Below are 23354 nucleotides of genomic sequence, written 5' to 3' on the forward strand. Positions count from 1 at the left end.
ATGCCCATATCTACGTTTGTGTTTGTCTGTGTAGCCGACTTCAAGGCCAAGTACCTGCAGCTTGACCATCTTCGCGGAGGAAGCTTCAGATCTGTTTATGCTGGCAAAAGAAAATCTGATCATTTACCAGTAAGTATAATGTACGTACTCTCACATCACACATACACAACCATTCCCTTCACTAACCCAAGTACTCCTGATTGTGACCTGTGGGTGGCGATCAAACACATTGCTAAAGCAGATGTGACGTGTCGACCAATGGTGAGTGATTTGATCTGATGTCTCGGCACCAACTATTGAAATCATTGCTGAAATTTTCTGTTTTACTTGTTAGTTTGTTGTTGATGAGGAAAACAAACAAACGCAACCACATATAATAAAACACCAACTTTGTATTGCATTTTTTTTTCCCTTTAGGTCTTAAATGGGAGGAGATGCTTGATCCCCACGGAGGCGCTCCTCATGCTGAAAGCGGCAGGTGGACCAGAGTCAGTGGACAAATCTGCGGCTGTGTCATTTTTAGACTGGTATTTTTCTGGACAGGGAGGTTCTTCTGGTCATGGAGACACCAGTCCCCTCCGTGGACCTGTTGATGTACGTATGTGACAACTCTGGTCCCCTGGAGGAGGAGATGGCTAAGGTAATGAAACTGGTGGAGCATGTTTCTGTGTGTAAACGGTTTTCCAGGTGGAGTTGGAGTATTCAAGTTGCCCCAGACTACTTTTGAAAATGTAATCATTTTGAATTTTTTCAGTTTCAGTGGTGAGTTTTAGGCTGCTGTCACACCTACATTTCATTTGATTCCAACCAAACCTAAGAATTTGTATTTGTTACTTATCTGGGCACCAGTTTCTAGTAATCTTCTCTCTGTAAAGGGTTTTTAAGTTGTAACTAATGGTTTTATTATTGGTTGAGAAGTTTAGAAAACAATTTCAACACTAAGTCCATTTAGTAGCTGTTCTGGGCTGTGATCGAAAGCTCCAGAAGGGCGACTTCTTAAACCTTGTTTGTTGGAAAGCTGCTACAATTATAAAAATCAGTACCACCTAAGGGTCTGTTCTTCACCACTCTAACTCATCTGTGTCTCTTTGTCACTGTTTCAGAACATCATGAAGCAACTGGTGGAGGCAACCATAAAATTACACTCAGATGGAGTCTTCCAACGTGACATAAAATCAGAAAACATTCTTATCAAAACCAGCTCTGATGGCCCTCAAGTGCAGATCATAGACTTTGGATGTGGCTGCATTTTGAAGAAGGGACCTTACCACTCCTTCTTTGGTTTGACACTTCGCTTCTACTCCTGCTTTTCATTCATCTGTTGATCTCTAGAGTGATGACTTTCCTTTAAATTTTAGCCTCCTCCCTATCCTCTGTTTCTTTCTCTCTCCATCTATCTTGCGTATTGTAGGAACCTTCTCCTATGCTCCTCCAGAGTTTTACATGAGGGGGACATACGAAGCCAGCCCCACCACAGTCTGGCAGTTGGGTCCAGTAATCGACAGTTTAGCACCTGCAAGTTCCTCTGCAAGAGTATAACAATCAACAGTGAGCTGTCCCAAGGTTAAGACAATGCTGGTGTAAATGCAGCATCTGAGTGTTGGTGCTAATAAGTATGCAGTGTGCAGTAAAAGTGTTCCTTCCATGTTTTAATAGATCACTGCAGCTTCCAGCCTAATCCTTTCTTTGTTCTCTATCCTCTCTCTTCTCAGACTGCCAGGATTTGTTGAAGATGTGTTTGGCTCCAAACCCTAAGGAAAGCGCCACACTGGGACAGATGCAGCTGCACCCCTGCTTCATAAGGTTCACTATCCATCCCCCACACACCACACCCATCCCCAGACACCTCCCATCACTCCTTGGGGTGGGTCAGTAACTATTCGGGCCTGGGAAATCAGCCACAACCCCTAACCAGCAGCTAACCACTGAAAAAATCAATTAATGACCTCATATGTTTCAGCAATAAAGCATCGCTCCGACTCCAGTGTTCTGTCTTCTAAGTTCCTAGTCTACAATTAGTGGGAATGGGTCATGTTTTGTAGATTGCTATCTTTCTTTTTTTCTAGAAAGAAAAACAAACGTAACCAGGCACAACAATGCTTAAATACTGTACATAAAGAACATAGCCAGAGATAACAAAAGCACATTCAGCTCAGGGACAATCACAGACATCACATTCAGGTTTTAAAATCCTCTGTAATTCATTCCATCTGCTGCGTACACAATATAAGCAGGATTGTTGACACCATTTTTCCCAAACTTCACTTTTCTTTCCCAGTACGGCACCCTGTAGGCACCTAGTAATTGTATTATCATATATATATACCTATTATTTCTATTATTTCTTCCACTGCATCTTTATTTAAGTACCAGCAGGAACCAGTGAGTATTTTATTGGTACCTGATTCATACTGTACAACAAAATTACACTGTAAATTGTGGACTGTATTATATAGTGACATCACATGTACCACATTGAAATCCCAGACACTTGTCGTTTCACTTGTCATAAGGGATCTGCTGAAATCTGTATGTTTTTTTGTACGCAAAATTAAAAAATCACACATTTATCTGAATACTGAAGGCAACTTGTTTAAAAAAGTGCAAATGCAAAACGCTTGTGTATGGAGACAGCCAGTCCCTCATGTTGTCTGGCTGTCTGTAACAAGGACCCTCCACAGAGACAGAATCACCACGGGCCACAGTAAGGCTGGAGGTCGATGCAGACGTAAGCCTGTGGTGTCAGGACAAGACTTGATAGGCTCTGGGGAGAGAGACAGAGAAGAGAAACATGGTTGATTCAACTAAATCCCTCAAGTTTATTGAACGTGTTCACTCATGTTCAGTGAACTTACCCATGTTAGTTTTACATTTTCATAACCCATGAGATGGCTTTGAACTAACTATTCAACTTTAGTTCAGCTATTTCACATTTTTAAAGCAGCAGGGATATTTACAGTTTTAAGTGGTACCACCTTCAAAACATTTATTCTGAGGGAAATGTACAGTAAATTGAAAGTTATTAAATTATGTAAAACCAATATAGGATTATATGGACTCTTAGCAGTGATCACACCGACAGTTTGTTTTCTTAAAAATCACTTCTGCCAAATCTTCACCCTTTCCTTATGAAAAATACCATGTGGAAATCTGAGTTCTTGCATTCATTTAAATGGCCAGACTATTGCTTTTTTAACAGCAATTACACAAGTGGCAATATTGTGAACATATAAACATTACAAGAAGCAGTATGTATAATTAAATGCAAACTTTTAAAAATATTTAATTAAAAAAAATATGGGCAACAGACCAGAAAAAGTGATCAGAAAGTGTAAACACATTTTACTGTAGTGCCACAATTATTAGTTGTGGTCTAACTGCAGAGATATCATTGTCTCCTAAAATTACATTGTGTACATAATTAAGTTAGGACGGGAATATTAAGGTTGCTTTACAGTATATTTGTGCTTTGAGACTCTCCCTCTTTTAAAGTAGAAACGTTTTCTCCAGCCCGTTGGGAGACGGCTTGCTGTTTTCTTAAGGGAATGAAAGGAGCTGATGTGATGGAGTATTATTCAACACCCGCCCCTACTCCAACTGACACTTACCAGGTGAAGTTGTTCCATGGCCCTAATGTACCATCATAGTTTTCTGCTCTTTGCTGGGATCAGTTCTCTCATCGTGCATTTGCAGTCGTTTCCTTGGATTATGTTCTCCACATTTTCTCTTGGTAGTGCAGTTGTTTAATGTCCCCCTCAGTTTGACCTATAGTATTCTCACCTGGTAGAAATGTGTCAACAAGTGCTTCTGACTTCAAGAAAACTGCTGCAATAATGCAAGAAGAGAGTTGATCGTTGATCCTAAATCAATGACTCATAAGATTCTGACTGTGCGTTCACACTGCAAGCAACATATATGTGATGTCATCAGAGGTTCATTAATTTACTCTAGAGATGAGAGACCAAAGAGCTGAGGTAAATGCTCAATTGAGTTGTTAACTTTCAAACCAGCCCTAGATTTCATCACTTCCTTGTTTCTCTTTAAACGGGACAAACAGGATTGCAACGAGCGCAAGATGAAAAGGAAGTTTAATACTGGCATTTTACTTTTTCCAGATCTCTACCACTTCAACATAAAATAGTGCAGACATTTTCGGACATTTTCAGACGCTGAAAACTTTGTCCCATGACCTTCTGTCGATAAACTGGCCAATGCTCAGTGTCCATATCAGAACTGGATTAACCCGCTTGGGAGCCCAGGGGCAAAAATAGGCTGCTGGGCTCTCAGTGATAATGACAGCGTGAACACTCAGCAACACATTTAATACCTTCAATTTTTATTTAAGAATGGAAAATAATACTAACTTTTTCCTTTACGTCTACTGTGGTCTATGGTGATTTGCTTCTCTTCCTTCCTGTTCTTTCGCGTCAGGATGCAGGTGTAGTTCGTGGTTTTGTTGGAGTACAGCTGACCCTGGTCTGGGAGAATAAACTTGCACAGCTCGTCAGACGCCTGAGCCATCACGACCCCGTTCGATGTCATAAATTTACAGTTGAAAGATGGAGATTTTGGACAGCTTGCATAATTGCAGTCCAGCCTTCAATGGATCAGAAAGTTATGGTTAATTTTTTGGTGATGCACTTCATCATTTAATGCCAAAACCTACAACAAATGTATTCCAAATGAGTGCAATGAATATGACAAGTATGAGAAGTCTGTGTGTCATTAATGAGTAGACTGGATGACTGAACCTGAGCCTAGCATTCTTGGTGATGCAAGCAGTAAAAATGCCGAAATCCCCTTGCTTTTTGGCAGTTGAACCTGCAATCAGATGGCATGTTGTTTTTATAAACCATGTCATACTGTATACAGTCATACAGCCTTATTCTAAAAAATTTTGTCTTATCAATCTACACTCAATACCCCATAATTACAAAGTGAAGACAGAATTTTAGAAAATGTTTGCACATTTATAAAGAAGGAAAAACTGAAATATGACATTGATGTTATTATTCAGAACTTTTGCTATGACAGCTCAGGTGCCTCCCATTTCTCTTGATCATCTTTGAAATGTTTCTACACCTTGATTGGAGTCCACCTGTGGTACATTCAATTAATTGCAATCTCTACTTTGATTCTTGTTAAAGTCATAAATTATTGTATAATTAACAACAGTCACTAAACGGTAGTTCTGAATTTTAGGAAATTATTCGCTTTTTTTCCAAGAGTTAGATGAGACGGTTTATTCCACTCTCATACCTGCACACCAAGTATGGAGCTAGAACCAAGAGGAACCAAGATTAGCGCCACCTAGCATAAAGACTGGTAGCAGGGAAAAAACAGCATGCCTGATTAACTCTATTGTTAAAAAAAATACACCTACTAACAGCTTTAAAGCTCACAAATGAAAACAAACGGATATGTAAAAATGACTGTTTATGGTTTTAGGGTAAGTTACACGCTTTAACGATTTTTTAGAGAACGACACCCTGGGGCAGCGACTTCCTAGAGGCTTGTCGTCACAGTAAGGTTGTAAGGCAGTCTGTGGAGGTGCTGCACAGAAATACTGAATGGATGGATAAACTGTATAGTTAGAACACATAACTACTCTAACTCCTAAACCTCAAAATTTGAGTGTTAAGATTTCTGTTTTGTACCGATTAAACAAATGAGACTCAACTCCATGAAGAACCTTAATTATGTCAGAGGTCAATCCTGTCTCCTAGAAATTAAGTTTCTATGCAACTAAACTGCAACAGCAAATACGTTTCGTAGGAAATGTAACTGTGACTGGACTACTTTTTTTATTAATGTGATGAAATTATGCTGGTAATTTATGTATTTGGCAAATCACAAACATGTTGATACTGAACATAGCAGTAAAATGTTCACAGACAATATCCACTTGTAGTGACTACAGCATTATTAAACTTTTTCATGGTTCTGTTTAGTCTCTCACAGCATTTGGTTAAGGTCAGGGAAAGATTGTGGTCTGGTTAATTACAGAAAAAAGTTCACAGTGACTTCAGACACAGTGTGTTTATTTACATTCAACAAAACCCGCCATCTTTCTCCAACCAAATAGCATATGTTGCCTAAACCTAACCACAGACAGGACTCTGCAAACCCTGGTCTCTGGTGTGACAGTCATGCGTACGCCCGCAGTCCAGCCCAGCCCCCTCCTGACGAGGCCACTGCTGTTAACAAATGTAGTAATTCATTCGTTCAAAAAATACTTTGCCTCTGAACTTTGTCCAGGCAGCAATTATGTTTCCTACTAAACATTTTTGCTGTTGCAGCTTAGATGTATGGAAACATTATTTCTAGGGGGCCAGTGTTGCAGAGCTGGATGGCATCATGTTCAGAAGAATCCAATTACAATTTTGACCAAATTCACTTCAATCAATCACAAAGCAACAACAGCAAGAAAAAACAAAGAGCAAAGAAAAAAGAACAAAAACAACTCAATAGTGTAAGGACAGAGAGTGAAAGAGGGCCATGGGGTAGCAGTGATATAATCCAATCTCTCAAATCTGATTAAGGTAGGTTCTGTTGATTGATGAGCTTGTAACAGAACCAGCAGTAACCAATAAGATGCTGTTAGCCTCTTCCTTAAGCTAGATACACAACCACCCACTGCTGCGCATATCCATCCCTGTCATACATTTTATACGATGTTACATCTAAATAGATTATTAAAATTCTTAACTGTGATATTCGTGTAAAATAAAATCCCCTCTCTATTATTTGAAGTGAGCTTACCCATGAAGAAGAGGAGAAGAGACAAAGAGATGTACATTTTCCTGATCCAACTGAGACATTTGACAGAAAACAAAACATGGTATGTTCACTGAGGGAAAAACTTGAGCCAAATGTTGCATGTCTTTCAATCACGACAGAAGTAACACATTTATGGGCTGTCTTCATCAGCTCTGGATGTTGAACTGTGGGACTGAATGCTTGTATATAAAGAATAAAGTGCACATGAGGTCAGGTGAATCTATGTTAATACAAATGCCATGTTTAATATCCTAATTGATCCTCTGTCTAGCAGCAGTGCAAAAAGAACAGTTTCATTAGGTTGTAAAAACCATTAAACCATTAAATGACAACAAACATTAGACTTATATTTCACTTTTATGGGATCAGTAACCTATTTCTAACCCTAATGTCATGCTACATGTAACGTGCATATAGCTTTGTTGTGCTCCAACAGGTCTCCTTTACTGTTTCAAGTGAATATACTGTACTGTATGTTAAAAAGAGTGTGAAATTTAAATGTATTTCAATGTCTTACCGTTGAGCTGCTTTAGTTCTTTTCTCTTCCGTGTCCACGGCTGAGGACAGAAATCATAGATTCGGTGTAATGGGCTGGGCAGGGCATTATGAGGGAAGCAGCTGGAGAGGAGCTGGGTGGGAGGGTTGGGTGGAAGACCGCCTTAAAGTGCTGCTGTACTTTACAGTACATATTGTCCCAGTTCATTTGGGTGACAGCTGATGCAGACAGTGAAAAAACGTCTTATTTTTGAGCTGTTACTTGCAAGCTTTAAGTTATAAATTTCGCTCAAATTTTGTTCAGTGTTTTTAGCATACAGTTTAGTATGTGCATAGTTTAGTGCGGGGATTAGCTACTAAAAATGTATGTGATTTTTGCTCTTCACAGTTATGGCAACTGCTGTTTAGTCACTTAAAAGAACCACTATAACTAAAAGAAAAACCATAACAAGGTGATTTCAATTCAACTTCTGATGTTTTCAGTGAGCTTGGCAATTGTCCCCTTCTCAAGCGACATAATTTGGCTACTGTAACAAGTGTTCCCTTTAACTACATCATAAGCAATGTGGGTCCATTTTAGCTAAATGTCTACACCGTTGTCCCAGGAAATAGTCCGATGACACAAAACAAATCCAAAGCTAATATCATCTTAGCATAAAGAAAATGGAACCATCAGGGGCTATCGTTAACGTTAAATTGGCCATTTGGTAACAATTACGCTAGCTAACGTTAGACTCCACGGGTATAACGTTAACATCTAACGTTACATCCAAATTGGGATGGCCAGCATTTGCTAAATCAAAGGGACGTGAGCAGTCAAAAACTGAACTCCTAGACATGGCCCTCTTCAGTCTTGACTCTTCGCGTGCCAAACACAGAAACTGCGAGCTCTTTCTTTTTTTGACAGCTGAGCAGGTGTGGTTCTCATTTCATTCCCCATGATTCTGTCCTTGCTGGCCAAAAGTTGCTGTGTAAAGTGGGTGTACTTTGTAGGATTGGTGGTTGCAGAAAAATGTCGGTTTGGCGGGATGGATTTCAGACACTGTTCAATCATCTGACAAGCACTTCTGTCGAACCCTACTGTTCACAGACAGTAAATGTACTTTTCTGTGTTGCCAGTTGCTGTCTCATTGGACCAATTATAATCGGATTATTAGGCACCATGTTAAAGTACCTATTGTGTCAGTTTAGGCGATTATAGAGTCATAAATTCTTGTCGTGACTCCTCCATGAGATGTGACAGACTACACGTTGGTATCTGTGCGGAAGACCAATCGGTTGCTCTTATTGGTCAATCTCACGGAATGCGTCATGAAGAAGGTCAAAAAAGGCCAAAAAATTTTGACACGCTAGTCTTTTTGACGGGACGTCATGAGGCACCCGAGATATTTTGTCTCACGACTTCCACTATGATACACTATACGGGATAAAACGATCAGTTGTTGCACCCAATACCCATTTTCGTTCTGGGTTGATATCGTGTAGTCTGAACCTCACATTACCAGATGTACTAATTTTATTGGTGTTCTGTTTATGTTAGATTTGAAAATCCCATTTATTACCTATGATTAACTATGCTTATGGAAAGTTGTGTGCGTCATGTGTGGTGGAAATTGCCTGCATAACACTCAGAACACATAAAATAAACCCACAAAACACTGTCAGGTTGAAGATTAGAATATATCGTATACAATATACAGTGGGAGACAAACCTTATCACCAAAAATCCGAAGGAAAAGTCTCCTCGAAGGAAAAATAAAAGTCACTTTTATAGTGTTTCTAAGAACAAAGAAGTAAAATGTGATTGGATCGCCACCCAACAAGAATCCAATCTCAACACCCAAGCATCCAGATGACCAGAAGCCATGAGCTGTTCACGCGCTAACATAAACTAAACGCCTGCACCGGACACCTTCTTGTTATGAAAACACGGAGCTTCTGGTTACATTTAACATGACGTCTTCGCATTCTTCAGCTACATGAATCCCACAGGCATATGAGCAAAATAATCGAAGGCACATAGTAGCAACAGAGTGAATAATAATAGAACTAATAATTCACGCTAGTTCACTTTCACACGTTAGGCTGAGCCTTTCTGTGCATATGCCTCATGCCCCTGCAGATCCACCGCATAAATGAGCAGGTGTTTTTGGTTGGTGTAACTAATTAGACTTCTGTTCAGGACTGTATGGAGCTGCGTTTGAAAATCACTCATCATTTACTCGTTCACGTTTCCCTACATAATAAACACGGGGCTATAGGCCTTTTTCATGGAAGACTTCCGACATGTCATAGTAGGAAAAGCACAGGTGGAAATATTAAAAATTAGCAATGGCTGAATTCCATTTAGCTGCTTCAGTTTCAGGGTCCCGGCAATGTACACTTTCATGGCTAACTGGAACTCTTGAATAGAAAGGAGCCATTGTGGATGCTATTAGTAACAACTGTGAATTTTATTTTCTTATACGACAAAATATCAGCTGTGAAAAAGGCTTCAGCAAATTCTCAGCATAGCTCCACCTAACTTCAACTTTAACAGACGGCCAATTTTAACACACCTGTGTGGACTGACAGGTCTGTTTAATGCTGTGTTAGTGGCCACAAACTTCCCTCTTGAAATAAAGCAGCAATTATTTCTTCCTCCGTGTCTACCCTGGGGCCACTGCCTGCACCCTTCCTGCTGTTCCAGACTGCCAGGAGTTGGCCCCGTTATTTTCTGTTTGTCATAACCCACAATAGACTGAAAAACACAGTGTTGTTCCCCAGGGGAGATAAAAACATAAAGTGTGGGCTGGAAAGATATGTGCAGGACTCTGCTGCAACATAATTAGTGCACAGTGATGTTGATATTATCAGTTTTTTTTCCCATTAGTCTCAGGTTACATCAATCATACAGTTATGACAAAACTGCAATGTATTTTCCATCCACAATACTATAGGTGATGGCTACATGCAGCCTGAGGCTCAAATCCCATGAGGAACAATGTCAAGTCAGAGACTTCAGATTTATCAACGAATCTGTCCTGGTGCCTTCAGATGGCTGATGTACTGAGGGAGAAACCTTTCATAAAGCATAAGCGGCTGATTTGAAACGTATTCATTTAAACACACACGTGAAACAGTTGACTGGACAACATGTCTGAAGCGCGTCCTGTGTTAGTAACTGAACCGACAAAGTAGGTATACTCTAGCCACACTTGGCACCCCACTTTACTTGGTTGTCAAACACTGTGCCTCATTATTTATTTACAATGTTGCTTGATGTTTTCTCTCTTATCTTAAAAACGAATAAACATTTCACTTCACTTTTTCAGATATTTAAGTCAAATAAGTTATAACACAAAAGAAGGAAGTTTCTGCAGCCGTCAGTGTGCAGTGTAAGTAGACAGCTTCTATATGTGAACCAGTGCATGCTACTGTCGTTTCAGATAAACAAATGCAAATAATGCAGAGCGGATACTAACACAACAAAACAACAGTGAAGGGCCTGGGTCCAGGAGGGCCTGCCCTTTTCCTGTAACTGCTCCGGTTGAAGGTTCAGTGTGACACTGTTTCTAGTGCCTCGTTCTCCTGACGTGTCACATGCAAATATAAGACCACCTCTTTTCTTATACCCACACAGTCAATTACTCATCTCTCATGTGAATATCTATTCCGCTACTGCTCTAACAGCTACACAGCCAACAGGGGAAGTTGGGTTAGTAGATGATTATGCTGATAAGCCTGTGAGATGTGCGAGTTAAAAACATTTACTCTGCAGAATGCTTCAAATCTGCTTTTTAGCAGCACAATACTTGATTCCCTCTGCTGATTTTGCTACTGTGTAAGAACCAGTCTACTAGATCGAACAATCTACTTACTCATTTTATTATTTTCTTTATTTTTATTCAGTATGCATCTTAAAACTGAGCCTTTTAATAGTAAATCTGATTTAACAACATCTATATAGCAGCCATCGTACCAACCTGTCCTTTGCTAGTGCAACAGCGTGTTTTTCTCAACCTTGGAAACGGAAATTAAGTGTGTTTTCTAGTCATTAGTGCATTAGGACTAATGGATATGGGATAGATTATGTTTTCATTTCCTGGATCCCCCCCCAGAGACAAATTAAAAAACAGCCACGCCTTGAAAAGTGGAAAGGGATGCTAGATTGTAAGGAGACGCTTCTCTGAAATAACTGCAAGACATCATTTCATTAAATTATCAGACTATGTACCTGCTAACACAGTTGATACCAAAAACAAACAAACAAAAACTAAAATACCAGAGTGGTGGCCAAAAACACAGATATCTGGAGATATTTATGACAGTCATGTATCAGACCTATGCAAAAATATTCCTGTAACAGTGCTTTATTTCGTTCTGTATTGTGTGTTTTCATGGATAGGTAGATCTTACAGCCACTCATTGGTTGGTGTGCGGGTTCTTTTTCTTTCTTTTTTGAGTGTTACTTAAAAGTCGGGGTTAACCTGCTTTTGTGATAACTGACATTACATCCCATGTTTTTTAAAATCTTTTTATCTGTTAGTTGCTACTGAAGACAAGAACATAAGCATTTTTTTTTTCAAGGCCCCATATACTATGTTTCTCAAAGGAATCGGTCGACATTTCAGAAAATGCACTTGCCTGCATTCTCCAGGAGGACTCCAGGAAGTTACTGCTTCCAGCCAAGAAATAGTCCAACATTTAACTTCCTCTAAAATGGTGAATTTCTATTCTATTGTTTTTATTTTTATTTTTACAGATAAACAAATGAGATATAACACGTTAATTAGTGAGCTTTGGTGGGCATTCAGACTGAAAGTGGACCTGCAATAAAAGAACATGAGGCTGTGTTGGTGCGAGCATGTTCCTTCAGTTACTGGTAAGACATGAAATACAATCTAGAAGTCCAGTTGAAATCACACATCCATTCATTTGGAGCCCTATCAGACGCCAAAGCACTGTGGTGTATAATACCATGGGACTCGATTTTACTACCCTGTAAAGTTATCACAAAGGCAATCATTTTATCTTTCAGCGAGAGGTAAAAAAAAAAATAGGCCGTTCATGTTACTAAATCATCCTCCAGCGATGCACACTTTTGATTGGCCAGCGCACCCCTGCTGTGTTGCCAGACTGGCTCCATTCAAAGGAATGAGAGGGCTGTGTTTTTTCCCACAGAGCTAAAGTCGGTCTGAACGCAGCCTTAGGCCCTGCTCATACCTGGCATTAACATGCGAGAGGTATCCTCTCTCGCTGAGGCCTTTTCCATCTGATGCCCATCATCTGCTGGGGGAGGGGCTTGTGAATCCATTTTCCACCGTACATGATCACTCCGGCTCGAAGGACCGTGAAAAAACTACAGCGAAGGTGTTGGGGTTGGGGCTCACTGAACATCTGATGTGAAGTGCACATTTAAACACAGGATCTAGAAAGCCGTTCCAACATTTTGTTACACCTGAAGACGGTTAGGTAGATGGATGAATGGATGGATGGGTGATTTTGTCTATACATGGAACATGGAGATAAATACATCCATGGAGATAGCAAAATAGAGAAAAAAAAATACATTTACATATCAAATTTAAATGTCAGCACTAACAAAAGGTTGATAAATAAAGTAAATTTGGCTGACATTACTTCCGCTTACTCCATTTATGCATCTGTCTTGGCATTTCCATTGTCTTCAGGGCATTAAACATTGGAATCTAATGTAATGTTAATGTCATACTAGTAATAAACATTCAAAAAAGCCATGGAACAATAATATCCATGAAATGTTAACCAAATAACAATAACAGATGAGGTCAGAAAGTCCATTCTTTAACTTAGTCTGGTCACAGTGGTTTGAAGGGAAAAAAGGCCTTCGCAGGCCAAAAAAAAGGGGTTTTATAACTTCCTGGGTGTAGCTAGCAGGGTGAAAAGCTATGCAGTGCAGAGTCAGGTGTGGTGCTTTCAGGTAAGGCTGGGTATTTAAACTTGTGATTTGACAAACGGTTAAAAAACTAATGAAAAAGCATTTCTCTACGTGATTTTCAAAAATCATAAGATAATCTATATTTATCCAAAGTTTTTTCCAGCACTTCTTTTACTTGGTAAATGTGAAGTCCGACCTTGAAGGATATTTATTTAGTCTTTATTACCAATGGAGTATTTACTGTATGTTGGATCCAGCTAGCTTTTTTTACTACATATCCCCCAGAGAAGAAGAGCAAGAGAATTTTGCTGTGGGAAATGTAACACCGCATTTCTGAAAGAATTCTGAATATGACAATAACACAACATTTTTGTTTAGCGGTTGATGAAAGAAGAAAATTTCAAAAGGGCTTTCTGTTTTTGTATGATATATCCTTATTATTACAGATAAAGTATCTGTGTTGACTGGAATTGTGTTTACATGCTGAACTCCAGGTTAAAAGAGACAACCTATGTGACTAAACTGGCTGACAGAGACCATTAAATTGTTGCTGAACCTGCACTGTAAAATTAAAATAAGCCACTGAATGACCCGGGAGTCGACGGCAGGCCTATGGCACAACCTCTCGCGTGAAATGGGTTTTCGACGTGCTAAACCACGAAACAACCAGACCTACAAAAAATGGAAATATAAGTATAAATTCATACCTTAACAGTGTTATAGAGTACTTTCATAGGAATCCTGAAAGTTATGTTTACATTATGAGTGATATAAAGTTACATAGATTGATTGTCTCTCTGAAGTGCGGATTTCAATCTACTGGACATGTCTTGCATTTTCCAACTTTGCTCAGTCTTTTCTAACAAACAGGTTTCTAACTCCTGAATTCCTTCAATGGAGCGTTTGGATTATATTTACTTTTATAATTAATGCAACCTGGAAGTTGTCTTTCTATATTAAACGTTATAGAATGATAGTCCATACAAAATCCTAATCCAAATCCAGGAAGTATTCATTTCAAGCTACTGTGATGTGTTCAAAAAATGCATTTAAGTTATACTTCCATGTTCGCTCATCTGTATAAAATGTAAGGTTATTCCAGTAAGATATTTCCAACTATTATTGACACCTTCGGTGGTTACAAATACAATGTAACGCATTATGACAGTTAATGAATGGTTTATGTATAAACTGCCCCTTAATAATTGTTTTGCACTTGAACCTTTTTTTTTTTTTTTAATTGACTTTATTGATTTAATTTCATATTTTTTTCAGCTTATTCTTGGACTTAGTCCAGGACAACAACCAAAGCAGGAGTAATTAAATAATTCATTAAAAAATGAATCTGAACAGATGTTGTGCACAGGAATTCTTGAATATTGAGTTATTGGGCTTAGCCCTGATGTGAACATAAACATTGGTAAAAATTCTTGCTAGTAAGTTTTTCACAAAACATGTCAGGATACAGCAATCTAATGATTATTAAAAGTTGATATCTGCACGTTGAGACAATGTTGTGACCTGACATTGTGGAGACAATGAAGACTGCATTTTGAGATGATGTCAACATTGCGACCTGATTTCGTTTCAATTTCCATTTTGGCTATATATTTCAACCCCCTGGCGATGTCTAGGTTTAGACATTGTTTCCACTTTTTTCCGTGGAAATGTTTGCTGATAAATGATTTTAAAAAATGTAATTCCTTTGACCGGATCCACACCAAAATGTCTCTCCAACAAGTTTTGGTGCAAATGGGTTCAGTATTTTGTGGGTAATACTTCTGATAAACAAACAAAAAAACGAACACGCAGACACGGGTGAAAATATAATTCTTGGTAGAGGTAACTAGAATGGCATTTAGAAGGGTGCATACCTCCACCAAGGCCAATGCCAAACGCCATACACCAGACTTCAGAGAAAAAAATTCTAATTCATAGTAAATGATCCGGATCTGCCCCAATATTGAAGGGGTTCTTCCTTGGCCCATACCCCATCCCCAACCCTTCATTGATAAACCACAGATGGAAGAGGAACACCGGGCCAGCAACAGACCTCAGTTTAGTTGTTACGCCTTAAGATGGATAAGGTGAGAATATTAATCTTTTAAAATCATTTTAATTTCTTTTTAACTTTTTTAAAATGTTGCCTCCTCTGCTGTTTGGGTTATTAGCTTGTTAGCTAACTTAATTAGCTTTTTAGCTAGCTTAAATAGCTTGTTAACTAGCTTAGCCTTAGTTTAAGGCTGAGAGTGGAAAGTTGCAGTTCATGAATTTAGTGTAAATATTTATCGGTTTTAGTAAATAATTAATTTTACAATCCAAAGACAAAAGTAATCATTTCAAATAATTCGAAAGTCTTATTAAGGCCTTGTTATTCTTTTGAAGCTAAAAAGCTTTAATTCACACATTTATTGTGAGTAACTACAACTTTAGCGTAAATGACAATAAAATGAATTTTTATTAAGACGAAAATAACGGTGTAAAATAAGTGACTGAATATTTATTTTCCTAAAATCCTAGCGTACGGCGGCCGCTAACAGCGCTGTTAGCCGAACAATTGGCCACACTGGATGGAGGTAGAGGAGCTTGTATCAGCGTCTGGTTCAGAAGTATTTGAGCCGACTTGACTGTCAGTCAGCAGACACGTCCCCATCACCTTTCTCTGCTTCCATCACAGTTAGTTTTGCGGTTCATCATTTTGAGACAAGACTGGGTTTGTTTTTAAAAGTTTTTAAATTTGAATTTGATTGATTGATGAAAAGGTATAGTGGAGTGGAGTGTCTGTTTTACAGCAGCCACATTTCTAATGTAGTTTGAAGTGTTTTTAAAGTTGTACAAGGATAAAAACACATATGCAGCTGATTTAGATGTAGAAACAGGGGCTTTATTGCTGCTTTTTAATTACTGGACAAAAAGTCCAGTTCCATAAACATTATTTATAGTGTCTATTTGGTTACGTCTCATTTTTCATGAACTGATGAGAAGTTGATAATAATAGTAAGAATTTATAAACTAGTTTTATATAATTATTATTGGTTTCTTATATTTGGATGGAACATTTCCAGTGGGTTAGGGTTAGACAGGGTTAGACCCTCCTTAAGCGCTTTCCTTTTCTCTTAAAAGTTAATATGAAAAAAATATTTCAAATTCTACAAAAATCTCGGGATAGATACACTGTCCATAAGTAGTCCTCTAAATCACAATTGCTTCCACTACTTTCTACTTTCTTTCAAAAAACTGACAAAGGACATGTCTGGTGATTTTATACAATTTTATTAATATCAACCAATTCCATGGTAATGCATTTTTAGTTTTGTTATTGTCATGAAATTTGTTGAAACAATAAAAATATATAATATCACAGGCCTCATCCTTTAAAATATAAAACAAAGAGTGTAACAGAAGGAACGGGCTTCAAGAGGGTCTTTTGGCAATGTTCAAATCCTTTTTCATTAATATTCATGTCTTTCTATCAGTGTCTTTATTAATGATAGTTGAGGGCAGTTTAAACTTGTTGCCAGAAAAGCAATGGCTAGTTCAGGACTTAGAAGTTAGAAGTTGGCTTAATAAAATGTTGTCTGATCAATAAGAACCAGGTATGGATGCAACATTGTGAAATGGTTAGAGTTAGGGAGGGTTGGACCCTCCTAGGGCTCTTTGCTTCTGTTATTCACTGAATAATGATAACCTATCTACAAAAGCATTAGAATATACATAAGAAATGATGGCTCTTCCAGCTCTTTCATTTCTTTCTACATTTCATATAAAAAGTTCATTTAAAACGAAAATAAAAGAATATTGAAAAACGCACATAAGTAATGGTAAGCATTCCAACACTTTTTCCCTGTGTGCTTTCTTAAAAATAAAACTAATTTTAAAAGTATTTTATTAAAGACATTAAAAGAAGGAAAGCAGTTTTAAGATGGTCTGCAGAAATGTTCCATACAAATCCTTTTCAAATGATCATTTATGTCTTTCTTCTAATGTCATCATCAACAATGCCTAATGTATTTGCTACATCTCAGTATATAAAATGATGAGAATTTAAAACTAATTATCAGAAACTACAGGCCAATGTTAGTTTGGTCAACTAGTGAATCAACAACAGGAAGCCTATATTTGGATGGAACACTTCCAAAGAGTAACGTGTTGGGGAGGGTTAGCCTCCTAAAGCTCCTTCCCTCTGTTACTGAGTCATTAGAGTGAGTTCACCACAGCAGAGCAAACCGTTTAGATGGCTCCGTGGTTTAAGCAGGTCAGTAATAGTAGCTGCTGGAGAAGTCTCCCCTTCACTTTCATCTATCATAATTAGTCATCTAAACACTCTGAACAAAAACAGTAGAACAGAATTTTTATTTGAAAAAAATCTTTCAGGGTTATATACATAGGAAAACGAATATGCCTCTAAAGACGGCCTCCTTAGAATTGATCTCATAACAAACAAAAAAAATTAAGATTTTAGGAGTGTCTACTGGCAATATTACATTCACAGTTGTTTTCCTGCACTGCATATGTTAATATAATGAACAGACCACACCACATTTTATTGTAATTGATACGATGTGGGACTAATTTGAGCCACAAGAGGCCAGAAGTGCACAAGTCTCATTTATTAATGTCACAGTTTCCACTCAGCTTGTCAAAGCCTTAAGACAGTTTTTCATTTCTAGCTCTTTTTAAGCTGTGAAATATCATCTGGATAATGTGACATGTAACAGAATTAGAGCCTCAACAAACAGCTCCAAGTGTCAACCTCATTCATTGTCACTGTAATCAGTAGGAATGCTCATCTGGATATAAAACTATATTTAGGGAATAAATCATAGGCAGGAGATAAGACATTATAATGATCTTAAAGATGCTCTTCAGTTTTCTCGTGAACAAACAAATAACCTCACCAAAACACATTTGTTAGACCTCAAGGATACACTCCAAGGTCCATGAAATGTGATGAAAACATTTTCTTCCTTGTGTAAGATTTGCGAGGCAGATTTGTGGATATTTCGAAACATGCATTTTACATCCATGTTTACACAACAGATCAGTAAAACTAATTATGTTGTTTTTTTTTTGTTGTTTTGTTACTGCCACCAGTTGTCAGACGGTGGAATATTCTGAAAGTGTCGGCAGGAATTGTGTCACTCACATGCTCATGCACGTCTCCTCGTGCAGATACTGGTAGAGCGCAAGACACACAAAACAGGAACCCAGTCATCAAAACATAGCTCCATAGCTCCATCAGTGATCAAAAACAAGGCAGGGTACCTGTTAAGGAGCCTGTATGACCAATTAAAAACTGTGAACTCCTGACCTCTTGTGGCTGAAACTTGTAGGTCACACTTTGCTTGGCTCCTGACATTTTCTTCACTGGTCATGTCAAGTATGAGATATGAACAGTAGAATAAAATAAACCCTTAGGCCCACGCCTTTTTACATTGCAGTCTAGACAGGAAGCATATATTTGGTTGGAATCTTTTCAAAGAGTTCACCACGGCAGAGCAAACAGTTTAGAAGGAACTTAGAAAAAGAAAAAAAAAATCATCAGTGTATAGCAGCCCTGATACAACTACTGGTAGCAGCCGTATCTGTACTTCTGCCAGTAGTAATAGTAATAGAAGCAGTGATAATGAAATGAGCATTAGCAGCACTTGTGTCAGTGGTTATAGTGCCGTTTCAGTTGTAGTTGTCGTCGTAATAACACACTGTAAGTAGTTAGTATGAGTGGCTGGTGAACGTCCTGCTGGCTCCTCAGAAACAGGGCTACTAAAGTCCCTCATTACTACTAGATGGACCAGTTGCAGCACTTAAATGATTTGTTATAACCACGGTTTGACAATATAAATATTCTGTCCTGGTAAATGTAATTTTATACTTCCATGAAAAATATCCAGATGGAAATGCCCAATCCCTCAAATGAATGAACGGACAAATGAAGGTACTCTGTTATTTTGTTGCTCGAATCCTTTAAATCCAACAGTAGCATAAAGCAGTCCTGCTCCTTGTTTCCGGATTTACAGAGTTTAACCTGTGAAGAAATAATATACTTGGGTCAAAAAAAATGTAGAAAAATCTGTGGACCAAATTGTTTCTTTTCATGGTGTATATCATCATACTGCCCAACCATAGTACCACAGTAATTACGACTTTAACTTTACTGAGTCTCCGTTCAAATACTTTTTCTCTGCCAGAGGCCAGTGTTGGATAGCTTGTTTAACCGTTGCGCTTTTATATCATTACATTGCAGTCTGAACAACAGGAAGCATGTATTTGGGTGGAACAAAGGGTTAGGGTTAGACAGGGTTAGACCCTCCGAATGACCTTTTCATCTGTTACCTCATTTTTAGCCACGCTGACCATCGGTTTCACTAGCTAAAATGACACTCACACTATTTAATGAAAACACAGTGACGAACTTCATGGCAGGAAAAAATTAAATTTGTCTCATGTTGTGTTATGCTCAGTTACATTTACGTTCATATCCTAACAATAATTGAAGATCAACTTAATACTTTTGAACCACGAGATTCACTATTTGTAGCTTGACTACGCACTTTGCAGCTTTGTCATTTAGATAAAAATAAATATCAGATGAGTTTTGGTATCGACAGATGCTCAATACTCCGTGCACTCCGTAACTCATGTAGCTGAACACACTTTCAAACTGTTTTCCTGAGCTGCTGGTCACCTTCAGGCCTCCACGTATAAGGCAGTAGGTGATGATGGTCAGGTTTAGGAGGTTTGCCATCTCCAAGACAGAAGAAGTGATTGTCATCAGGGGGTGAAACTGTTCCCTCTAAGTCAAGTTACAGCAAACACTTTGTGGCTGGTGCATATGAATTTGGTTTTGCAGTTGGATTAGTCTTGTTTGATGTATTGCAGACTGAGAAGCGTCTGCTCCAGCACAGAGAGCAGATATCTCTGTTTGGAAGAACACAGGGGTTGTGTTTGTGGCGCTGGCACATTTGTTTGACCGACGTAACATGGTACAAGTAAAGGTACTGTGATGAATTCTTATTTTGCTTATTTCATATTATTTGGCCATTTGGCAGAGAGCCATAATCATCTGCCTGTCAGGCTGTTCCAGCTGTTCCCACTGGTGCTACACCAGCAGTAGTTTACAAGTGGTGAGTATATTCATTCATTTACATGACCTTGCTTCTATTTACCATTTTTTTCCCTGCAGGATAACTGAATCAGTGGATTGTATTGTGCTTCCTTAAACAAACTCATGTTGGCAGAACTTTTAAATGTTCGAAAAAGAGTAACACCAGAGTTACTCTTCATGTATGTTGTGACTGAAAATTGAGTTTATCACATATTTATTGTGGCTTTTCCTGCTTCTGTGTAATTCTGACTTTGTTCCATTCTACGTGCAACACATGGTGCTCTTGCAAAACCGAACCTTCATTTTGCAGGTATGATAAAACACTAGTTGTGTGTGTTGCATGAAAGGGTATGAGATTCTTTTGCTGAATGCTGCTGGCTCGCATTCGCCGGTAACAGCTTTCACCATTTTGACATACTGTTACACCCAGTCAACTGCAGTCTTGTCTGTTATTTCTCACTCCCGTCATACCTGTTAGGCCCGCTTTGAAGACCAGCCCTCCCACAACTTAACCTCAGTCCACCTTATACCCCAGCCCCTGTCTAACTTGCCAAAGACTAATCCAGACCATCTCCCTGCTCCCTTTTCCTCTTCTTCTGCAGCCTCGGTGGGGACAAACCAACCTCTGCAACTGCAAGTGTTTCATTCATTTGTAGGGAGGCAGCTGATTGATATCAATACAGTAAATCATTAACCTTTTGTGTGTCTGCGTTGGCGCACGAGAGGCATGTACATAAGCTCGTGTGGTTATTTACTAAAAGTCCCACGTGTTTGTATGTGCACCTGTACGTGGCTTCCACCAAGAAAACCAGCTGTTTATCTAAATGTGGACCACATTAACTGCCTAGCATGAATCATTATTGTTGTTCTGTCTTGGTCATTCATGAAGCTTGATTTTAATTTTTATGTATGTATGAATTTTCATCAGGTAGCCACTATAATAATGATTTGGTGAAACAGTTTATATGAATACATCGGACCAACGCTATTTTAGCAATAATTCTAATGTAGCTCACTTCGTTTATCTCACCTAGTTATTAATGAATGTTACACAACAGCGTTTGCACTGCCATGTGTTTCACCAATAAAACATGAGCCTGTGATGAGCCCTGGTAAATGGATGTCTCCTTCATAAAAAAGTTATAAAAGACAAGTCTTATGTGTGTGGAGGTCTGTGTGGTTATACCGCAGCCTGGTGTCGTTTTTCGGCGATTTAATGTGAGTAAGCATGGTGGGCGGCCGTGCGTAACGGCACTGCGCTCTGGGGCAGCGCTTCTCAGAGGCTGTGCATCTCACAACATGTCAGTCCTGCTGCCTTCAGATGCTGCAGGGATTTCATGAACTGAGGGAGAAGCTTTTCATACAGTATGAAGCCGCTGTGGACCGCAGATACTGAAAGAAGGACCAACATTCAGAGGCCGTATGCACCAGCAAATCTCACAGAAAAACTACACATAAAAAATAAGTGACTCTTCAGCTCTCCCCCTCAGGGACAACAGGCATTTCTGCATGTGTTTTGTTCAGTTTTTAGCCTTTTGTTCTTAACTATCTGTCTTTACTGGAAAAGAAGCTGAACTTGTGCCCTGTTTATGTTTTTGCAATAATTAACAACATTTTTAAACACAAGTGTATATGCTGCAGAGGAGCATAGGTCAAAAAACGATTTGCTTGATCAGGTCTGAGGCCAAAATTGCAACACTCAGGTGGCATGATAGTGAACTTTTCTTATCAGTATGTATGAAAAGTTACGGGAAGGTCATGGTGGGAATGCCTGGTGGGAGGCTGTGTACACTTTTTACCTTCAAGTTAACTTCACCTGTATCTGGGTGGAAATTGGGTTAGACTTGACCCTGTTTGAAGTGTCTTATGTGGAAGTAGCTGTAGAGAGTTGTGGCCAGAGGGTTGCAGATTCTTGTTGTGGAACACAAAATCCCACTTGCGGACATCACCAGACAGCTTGAAAAGTTCTGGGGATCCTAAGGTACATTATTTGCGTAAACTTAACATAAAAAGTGGCTGCATATGTCTGTTTCATAAAGTCTTATGCAAATACAAATAGTTCGGAGGTTGAATCATTTTAAACACTATGCACATTTCTCACTGTGGTCTGTGTTGTAACCCATCAGCAAAGTTTGAAGAGTTAATCAGTCCACAAAGGTTTACTTAGTGAAAAAATTATCTACATTGGCCCTAGTAATCAGGTTAAGAGCTGTTTACAGGACAAAATCAAACATCCCACACTGGGTAAAGGGCAATGTTGCAGAACTCAACTTACTATTACAATGATACCTCCCACTGACAAGAATATTGACAGGACGAAGCTTTCATCATGGCATAGTCAACATGGACTGACCGTTCAGAACAAACTGCTGAAAGATGGATTATCCTACACGATACAACAGCATCTCTGACAATGAGATACTGTAAAAAGTGCAATATGAACACCTTTATAATATAATTAAAATGCTTGAGAGTACGTACAAGCAGTTACGAGCTTTATTGTTCCATTTATCCATTATTGTTGTGACAGTTCCAGTGAGATATTACAAGTCCTGTTATTGTGTGTCCACCCATTGTAGTAACAAATGCATACTGTACAAACTGAATCAAGCAGTGGGTGGGCAAAATGTAGAATCCATATCATAAATGATTTGAAATTATTTAGATTATGTCGGTTTTTATATCCTGATCCTGATCCTACAGAACCATTTTTTATATTTCATACTTGGAATGACACATAAACTTTGCCTGATTCAATTTAAAAAAAAAAAAAATTGACTTTTAATCACAGTCAACCTTACACACTATTCAATTCAATTTATTTATATAGCGCCAAATCATAACAGAAGTTATCTCAGGGTACTTTTCACATGGCGCAGGTTTAGACTGTATTCTTTATAGTATTTACAGAGACCCGATATTCCCCCTTGAGCAAGCATTATATTAAACAACATGAAGTCCATAAATGATTGACTTAATAGATACCTGGAAATCAAATGGAGGGGTTCCATGATGAGAGAGTGCGTGTGTTTGGGGGTGGGGTTCTGTAACAGGGCCTCTTTAATAGGTGCTGAC

The 23354-nt window shown here is 38.6% G+C and overlaps 1 pseudogene; it reads left to right on the forward strand.

The window, feature by feature from the left end:
- LOC120792145 lies at positions 1-1876 on the forward strand (annotated as a pseudogene).
- Positions 1877-23354: the final 21478 nt, after the last annotated feature.

The sequence above is a fragment of the Xiphias gladius genome, chromosome 7, assembly GCF_016859285.1.
Source record: "Xiphias gladius isolate SHS-SW01 ecotype Sanya breed wild chromosome 7, ASM1685928v1, whole genome shotgun sequence".
NCBI lineage: Eukaryota > Metazoa > Chordata > Actinopteri > Istiophoriformes > Xiphiidae > Xiphias > Xiphias gladius.